Source organism: Puntigrus tetrazona, unplaced genomic scaffold, assembly GCF_018831695.1.
Source record: "Puntigrus tetrazona isolate hp1 unplaced genomic scaffold, ASM1883169v1 S000000148, whole genome shotgun sequence".
Classification (NCBI taxonomy): Eukaryota; Metazoa; Chordata; class Actinopteri; order Cypriniformes; family Cyprinidae; genus Puntigrus; species Puntigrus tetrazona.
Window position 1 is genome coordinate 2,030,001 of NW_025047824.1, and position 10,000 is coordinate 2,040,000.

Sequence of the window (10,000 nt, forward strand, 5' to 3'; positions counted from 1 at the left end):
ACGTCCTCTCTTTAAGCACTGATACCCCTAAGTGAGCACAACCGAGATAAGATGGTGCTCCTAAAACAACGAAACGTACGTTTTGTTTTTGATCTTTCATTTATTTGTTTGTTTTTTTCCTCTCCTCATTTCTGTCGTCGCAGTTTTCCTTCGTCCTTTGCATGAATGTAAATCTTTGGCTCTAAGTCTGGAGAACGAGCAAGCATAAAACTCAGCCTCGGACGTTTCAGATGCGTGCATTTCACATTCAAAACCGTGATTTGTGGGCTTTTATAATGCGCATGAGGACTATTTCGATGCTTATGAAACTTTTGGCACAGCCTGTGTTTTATTACACAAGGGAAGTGGCCCAGCCCCTCTTTTTTTTTTTTTGCGAGACCCTTAATGCAGGGCCCTTGTAAAATGCCATTATGCGTAAAGATGATTTCTATGTGGGAACTGCACGGCTCTCTCCTGCACCTCTTTGATGTATTATCTTGCAGACTTCCAGGATCTAATCCCGTCCACCCCTCCTTCTCAGGCTTTCCTTCTCTTTCCACCCTAATTTTCTTGGTCACAAAAACAACCGGAACCATTTGGAGATGTGCTTTCATCTCGCAAAGGTTCGTCTAAGTTCGTCTTTTTCTCGTGATAATGAAACGAAATGTGAAAAAACGCATCCCTCGGGATGCAATGGCAACCTGTGGGAAGTTTTGGTTTTTTAAAAAAACCCAGAAAGGAAGCTCAAACGGACCTCTTGATACTGTAAAGCCCTTCTGGGTTCCTTCCTTCCTGTGTTTGAGATGTCAGCCTTTGAATGGGGTCGTAAAGAGCCCCCCCAAAATGCAGAAGTACCTTCACAGCTGCTTAAAGAAAGCGTATATTGAGATGCTTTCCATCCTGATGTAAACACGGCTAGAAAAGGTGTCCTTGATGCAGGAAACACTGCAGGCACTTTCTGAGAATGAGGCAGATCGTCATCTCTTGTGCAACAAATGGACAGTGAAGAAAGGGGTTTAACCTTCACAAAAACGCCAGTAAGGAGATCAAAACTACGTATTATCATATCTAGGTTTCGCGATTAAAGACGTTAAACTAAAATCTCTCATACATATTTTTTATTAAATATGTACTAAAAAATATATTTGTATTTATATTTAGTGCATTATTTGGCTTTAATGGTCAGTGTTGCTTTAAACATTTGAAGTTTCAATCGTGTTGGACGCAAGTAAAAGAGTTCAGAATATGTTTCTAAAGGAAAGTGCCACTCACTTTAGAGAGATAAAGCAGAAGGAAAGACAATACTTGTGTTGTTTTGTGTGATCGTGTAGCTCAACTGGGGGCATTTTCGGTGTTTTTTTGGGGGGTTTTCTTCTTCTCAGCAGTTCTTTTTATCAGACGTTGACGCAACAGCTCTGTCCCGCTCTTTCACAGTTTGATAACAATATGCTTTTGACCTTTTTTTTGTTTTGTTTGCATGCGATTTGATGGCCCATCACCAACGGGCTCAAGACGGCCTCTAATGTAATTAAGCAGTCTAGTCAATGTTGATATGGATTTCTCCCCCTATATGAGCATCTTTCAGCCTTGAAGAAAAATCAAAGTATTGATATGTTCCAAGAGGTTGGAGTGTTCGGCAAAGTGCCTCCTTTCATGTGTTCCCTTGTTCGTTTTCCTCAGGTAAACACATTTAAGAAGAAGGACAGAGTGCCGAGCGCAAAAAAAAAGCTTCACGTAATCAGCAGACCGCGTGTGTTTATGCCTCTTCAAACGCTGCCTTTCATTAAAAACGGATTACGAAATGCCGTATAAATGAATACGGTTTATTTGCAGAGTTTGATCGTTGAAAGGCGTGTTTCCAATATTCGGTGGTTTGATCTGCACGCTCATGAAATGTTCGTTGATGCAGGGAATTCTTCGTTTCGATATGCTAATGAGAGGCCGGATACGCCGATGCGTCATGATGAGGCTCGCTTGAGCTCTGAACCTTTTGAAATTGATTGGCTCATGTTGTAATGTAAGAATAAAAATCGCACTGTGACCTATGGTGAGACGGCAAAAAAAAAAAAGAACACAGCACACAAATAACATAAAAAATAGAGTTACAAATAGCATTTTTTAAAATACATTTTTCTGTCACACATATACAAAATTTTTCAGTTTATGCTCAGGTAAAGCTTAGGCACTTATATGGTTATAATTATATATTATAGTTACTTAAATTTTGCTTGATATATATATATATATATATATATATATATATATCAAGCAAAATTTAAGTAACTATAATATATAATTATAAATTTTGCTTGGTATATATATATATATATATATATATATATATATATATATATATATATATATATATATATATATATATACCAAGCAAAATTTAAGTATTATATATATATATAAATATATATTAATTATTTGCAATTATTAAATCTTTTCAAACTTGTAAATAATGCTAAAAAAGTCATTCTGATTATGCATAAGTGTTATTTTTTTTCTAAAACTATCTTTTAAAGTCCTTTTAATTTCACATATACTTTTGAACCTCCTGAAGCAAAACAAGCCATTTTAATTGCGCATGAATCCCATTTTTCTTTTTCTTTTTTTAACATAACGCCATATTTATCGGTTAGCTTTTTGTTTTTGCTTTTTTCCCAGTCAAATTTGAATAGGAATTTTTAATATCGTTCTTATTTTTGAAATGTACGTTTTTCGCAATATCGTATTAATCGTCGCTATGTATTTGCTTTATTCACTCATTCCCTTTTTGGCTGCAACGTGGTCTTATCTTTTAGCACAATGCATGCACTTTTTTTGTAATTTATTCATTCGTTCCCTGTTTTGTGTATTCATGCGGTGCCGTTGTTTGCATATGCAATGCAAAAGTCTCTATTTCTAGAACAGAATTGTCTTTTTTCGCATTTGGTAGGAGGCCATTCGCGGGTCTTGATTCGTCGAATCTCTTTTGTGGCGGTGCTGTATTCACAGTTGTGTTGTTTTTGTCTCTTATGCTTCTATCCTGGGCTGTCAGGAAGCATTACAATGTGACAGCTCTTTTGTTGTTCTTCTGAGACGGAGGGCAGTGTTTTAAAACAGTTCAGTGGGGGGTAGAAAAATAAGTATAATTTTTAGCCAATGGAGAGCATCTGAATGCGCTCGCTAAAGCCCCATAAAAGTCCTTTAATGGACAAAGGAATTCATTCCCACTCCTCTGGCCAGAAATGTCATTTAATGACCTGGGTGCTCCACTTTTTTTGTTTGGAAAGGGCCATTCAGAGAGATACAGTGCTACCTAAGAGCACAAACCTCCCATTGTTATGCAATGACTTTATGTAAAACATCACAGCCATTGTTCTCCGGGGGTTTTTTTTCACTCTCCTTGAAAGTGTGATGCAAATAATTGCATGGAGAGGGAACATGGGAATTATTAGTTTCATTTGTTTACCGGCTTGCGCTCTTCGGGGTTATTGTTGTGATCGTTTTAGTGAGTCGATTTAAAACGATTCGCGTTGCTTTGCATCTGCGGGAGTTTCGGATTTGAATCGCGCACGAACACGTATGTTTGGTCGCATGTGCGTGTGCGTCGGCTCCGTTCTAAATGCAATGTGCTTCGTCATTGAGTTTTAGCCTTAGACGTGACTTATTTTACCCCGGTCAGCAGATTTTGTTGTGTTGGCAAAGTCAAAAGCTCATAGCTCACGCTCCATAAAGAGACAACCTTTGTTTTCACTACCGTTTGGGGAAAAATGGTTGACGACTCCTCCCACAGGAAAGAAAAACACGTGTGAGATCTCTTTACATCTCCACCGTTGATGCTAGACGGTAACGAGATTAAATGAAAAGCAAAAGGAGGCTTTCGCTTCAGACGCGTCTCCGAGGAAAAGGAGCGGTAATCTGTCATTTGTAAGCCTCTGCTGAACGAGTAGAACTGAACTGATCTCAGATTTGTTTCGATGGCAAAGTCTCAATGTGAACAGATTCATCCAGGAGCGAATGTCACATCTATTTCAATACTGTGAAACCGTAAAGTGTGATTAAGTTACGTTATATCTCACAATCGGACTTCATTTTGTGCGATTACGACTTTATAACCTCACAACTGCAACGTTATTTCTTGTCATTGTGATTTTATAACCTCACAATTGCGCATTTATTTCTTGTAGTTTTATTTATAATTTTAGTCATAATTTAAACACGTCTCACAAATGCACGTTTGTTTCTTGTAATCGTGACTTCATACCTTAGATTTTGTTTTAGTGTATTCTTGACCTTATGCATCACTGTAACTTTCTCACAATCGCAGTTTCTTTTCTTGTGATTGTGACTTGCTACCACACAATTATTTTTTGTAATTATCATGTATTGTAATTGTGACTTTATACGTCGCTATGCGGCTTTCGCACAGTTACACGTTAATTTCTTGTAGTTTGTACTTTATAGCTCACGTTTGCATTTTTCCTTGTAATTGTGATTTTATGCCTCACAACTAAAACCGTATTTCCTGTAATTCTGATTTTATACCTCACATTAGTTTTTTTTACGTCATTGTAATTTCATACCTCGCAATGCAACTTCAATTCTTACAGTTTTGACTTCATGCTGCTCAGCGAAACTTTATTTCTTGTAGGCCTAATTATAAGTTTATACATGACTTTATACTATGCAACTTTCTCACAAATTCCAAATTTTTTTCTTGTACTTATACTTCGTAATGCAACTTTTATTTCTTGTAGTATTCTTGTGGCTTTAAACGTCACTATGCGGCTTTCGCACAGTTACATGTTTATTTCTTGTAGTTTGGACTTTATAACTCACATTTGCATTTTTCCCTGTATTTATGATTTTATGCCTCACAACTAAAACCATATTTCCTGTAATTCTGATTTTATGCGTCACATTAGTTTTTTTTGCGTCGTTGTAATTTCATACCTCGCAATGCAACTTTAATTCTTACAATGTTGACTTTATGCTGCTCAGCGAAACTTTATTTCTTGTAGGCCTAATTATAACTTTATACACGACTTTATACCTCACTATGTAACTTTCTCACAATTGCACATTTATTTCTTGTAATTATACTTCGTAATGCAACTTTCTTATAATTGAAACCTTATTTCTTGTAATTGTGACTTCATACCTCTCAACTGCAACGTTATTTCTTGTAATTGTGACTGTAGCACAAAATGCAACGTTCTTACAATGGAAACCATATTTCCTGTAACTGACTTCATACCTCACGTTTTCGATGTTTTTTCATGTCATTGTAACTTTATACCTCACAATGCAAGTTTAATTCTTACAGTTTTGACTTTACGCTTCGCCAATGAAACTTTATTTCTTGTCATTGTGATTTTATGACCTCACAATTGTACATTTATTTATTGTAGTTTTATTTATAATTTAAACACTTCCCACAAATATACGTTTATTTCTTGTAATTGTGACTTCATACCTTAGATTTTGTTTTAGTGTATTCTTGACCTTATGCATCACTGTAACTTTCTCAAAATCACAATTTCATTTCTTGTGATTGTGACTTTCTACCACACAATTGCACACTTATTTATTACAATTGTGACTTTATACGTCACTATGCAACTTTCCCACAGTTACACAATTATTTCTTGTAGTTTGGACTTTATAGCTCACATTTGCATTTTTCCTTGTAATTACGATTTTATGCCTCACAACTAAAACCATATTTCCTGTAATTGTGATTTTATACCTCACATTTGTTTTGTTTTGTTTTGTTTTTTTTGCGTCGTTGTAATTTCATACCTCGCAATGCAACTTTAATTCTTACAATTTTGACTTTATGCTGCTCAGCGAAACTTTATTTCTTGTAGGCCTAATTATAACTTTATACATCGCTTTATACCACACTATTCAACTTTCTCACAATTGCACATTTATTTCTTGTAATTATACTTCGTAATGCAACTTTCTCACAATCAAAACCATATTTCCTGTAACTGACTTCATACCTCACGTTTTCAATGTTTTTTCATGTCATTGTAACTTTATACCTCACAATGCAAGTTTAATTCTTACAGTTTTGACTTTACGCTTCGCCAATGAAACTTTATTTCTTGTCATTGTGATTTTATGACCTCACAATTGTACATTTATTTCTTGTAGTATTCTTGTGGCTTTATTCTTCACTATGCGGCTTTCGCAGTTACACGTTTATTCCTTGTAGTTTGTACTTTATAGCTCACATTTGCATTTTTCCTTGTATTTATGATTTTATGCCTCACAACTAAAACCATATTTCCTGTAATTCTGATTTTATGCGTCACATTAGTTTTTTTGCGTCATTGTAATTTCATACCTCGCAATGCAACTTTAATTCTTACAATTTTGACTTTATGCTGCTCAGCGAAACTTTATTTCCTGTAGGCCTAATTGTAACTTTATACGTCGCTTTATACCTCACTATGCAACTTTCTCACAATTGCACATTTATTTCTTGTAATTATACTTCGCAATGCAACTTTCTTACAATGGAAACCATATTTCCTGTAACTGTGACTTCATACCTCACGTTTTCAATGTTTTTTCATGTCATTGTAACTTTATACCTCACAACCGCAGCTTTACGTCTTTTGATTTTGACTTTAATCGTCGCGATTGCAATTTCATAATTTTTTTTTTTGCAATTGCGGCGTTTTATGTGATGCTACATTTCACAGTGTGACTATTTCGATACTTTTAACCTCATCTTGTGATTCCCTGTTATTTCCCCCGAAGGGAACACGGCCTTCCGCGCAGACCGTTTGATTTACCTTCAGTGAAACAGTATCGGCTTTTGCTCGTTTTTCTTGCACGATATAAAAAATGCCCTATGAAACGACTCTTAGTCAGAGAGGCGATTGAAGTAAACCACCTCGGATGAATGCAAATCAGCGGCTCGCTCAAAAAGCATGCATATCCAAATCCAGCAACCCCAAACCGTGTTTTGAATAGAATGAATATGGTCAGATAGGTCTGATTTGGGGGCAGGGTGGTTTAATGAAACAGTCATGAGGGCGTTTGCTCTCTTCGAGCCCTGTGCATGATAAAACAAATTAGCATTAGGCTTTTTTTTTTTTTTTTTTCCAGATTCCACAACATTCGACAGATGGCCACAGGGAAGGCCAATATTTTCTTTGCTCGGGCATACCTTATCCTAAGAAAACAAACATGAAGGAAATCTGATCTCCACGCATCTTATCCCATTGTCCAACTGTGTTGCCGGCCGACTCCTGGCTGTGTGCGTTTCAAAGGCCTCGTTTGCTTTACCTGCCTATTCAAGCCTGCATCCTCGGTGGAGCTGACAGCAAATGCCACGGCTGATATTTCAGGATGGAAATGTAGCATTAGCCATTATCTCTGAAAGGAAACAGATAAAATGAACTGAAAAGGCTGAAATGACGACAACGTTTATTAATAGATCTTGTTTGATTACCAAAAAACAGGCTTTGCAATTAAGTGCTACCATTAGCAAGTAGAAAATTGCTTCACCCTCTCTCGAATCAGTGTCTTTTCTTTTTCGTTGGTCATCCGATTTTTACAATGGCCTCCCACTGTTTTTTGTCTTTTATTTCTTGCCTGCGTCACTCAGTCCATTAACTACGCTATTCTTGATGTAGTTTCAGCCGACAAAAACTTTCTTTTTTTTTGTTTGTTTTTTTTTTTTTTTTTACTTCCTGGATTTTCTAAAATGCATTTATTATTAATAATATTAGCTGAAAAGGTTATTATCCGGTTATTATCCATTTACGAAGGATGCGCAACGAATCCACAATTTGTATACCGTATTTATTTATCATAACGTTTTGGCCTACAAGCCTCAGCTTATGCATTCAAATAATTTTTTAAATGACGATTATGTATGTGCGAGCGATGTATTTATTTATTATATACTTAAGGTCAGTTATAATCTCGTGTGGTTGTTTTTTTTTTATTGTTTTTTTCCAAGTATTTTTAAGTGTCAGTTTTATTTAAAAAAAAAAAAAAAAAAAAAAAAAAAAGTTTAATGAATTAATTTTTTTATTGGGTTTTATTAATTTATATTATTGTTTTTGTTAGTGTTTTTCAGTATTTTTTTATTATTATTAATTTATTTAATGGTATTTAATTTAAGCATGACCAAACAATTAAGTGGCTATATATATATATATATATATATATATATTTATTTATATATATATATATATATATATATATATATATATATATATATATATATATATATATATATATATATATATTTTTTTTTTTTTTTTTTTTTATATATATATTATTTGTTTATTTATTTACTATATTTTAGCATGACCAAACAATCAAGTGGTACCTAATTATACGGCATACCATATATATGATCAAATCTGAATCTTGAACCGGAACCAGAACTGTTGTCTTCTATACAATTTTTTTAAAAATTCATATGGCCAGAGCGTGGCTGTGAACCTGCTGAACTCATGCTATGAAAACATCAGCGCTCCTGATCTTTGTGGCACACAGGAAAGAAAGCAGCAGATGAATTCTGATGCATGAATGGACAGACACTGAGGAGTGGTCTGAAGATCAGATAGCTGTGTGGGACGCACAATGAGTCGGACTATAGCTTTTCCAAGCGATCAGACTAACGATATTGTCCCAAAAGATGATAAAATGAGCGAAACGGCTCTTTGAATGAAAGAAACCTGTAGGATGATCCTGTTGCCTTCGCAAACATCTGCTCCATTTCTTTCGCGTCCCAAAGTAATTTTAGGAAAACTAAACTGTTCTCTTTTTGATGTTCACGGTAAAGGCTGGCCACTCGGTGGCTCTTCCAGATGGAAGAATGATGCTTTGTTTTTCTAGCGCTCCTGGAATGCATCCAGATCTGTGGACATCTGCCAGATTAGCATACGAGATCCCACCCACCCGCGCTATCAATGTGTTGGTGGTCTGATGATCTCTTCACGGGTGAAACAGCCCGCAAACGTTTTAATGATGTGGCCATTGTGAAGCCGGATCGCAGTGCCTTCTGCTTTCACTCCATTTCTTTCAAATTTATGGAGATATGCTTTGGTAAAAAGCGCAGAAAAGTTTGGACACACGTTATGTTGCTCTTGAGTGTCTGCTATATAAAATAAATACATTATTTATAAATATAAACTAAATGTTTTCAAGTACATTTTTATTTAATTTCATTTCATTTTGTCCTGACAGTGTCTAGCATGCAGATTGTTTTTAATAGAGTGTAAATAGTTGTTGTTTTTGTTCTGTTATTTCTCTCTTGTTTATTTATTTATTTTTATTATTTTATTTTATATTTTATCTTTATCTGACAGAGTCTGTCGTGCAATCTTCTTCAATACAGTGTAAATAGCATCTCATGCAATTGTTCTTTTGTCCTGTTGTTTCTCATTTATTTTATTTTATTTTTTTATTTTTTTATTTTTTTAATTATTTAATTTTATTAAATTTTTAATTATTTAATTTAATTTAATTTTTAATTTAATTTTATTTTATTTTATTTTATTTTATTCAATTTTATTTTATTTTATTTTATTTATTTTACAATCTTCTTCAATACAGTGTAAATAGCATCTCATGCAATTGCTCATTTATTTTATTTTATTTATTTTACAGAGTCTAGCATGCAAGCTTCTTCAAAACAGTGTAAATAGCACCGCAGTTTTTTCTTGGAAGTTTTGAAGGTTTATTTTGAACGCACACATAACAGGAGACAATGGAAAATCTAAACAAATACATTTATTTATTTATTGTATAAATAAATAATAATAAAGATGATAATAATAACCTAGGTCAAGTAGGTCTGCTATGCACTTAATGCTACTGTTGAGTATAATAAAAAAATACATGCGAAGAAAAAAGGAGACACATGTTTTTTTTCCATTTGAATATATGTAAAATTCAAAATATAGTAACAATTTTTTCCTTGTTGCCATTGCTGTCTCCACTGCCATCTTAAAATTATATATTAATACATATATATATATATATATATAGCATATAA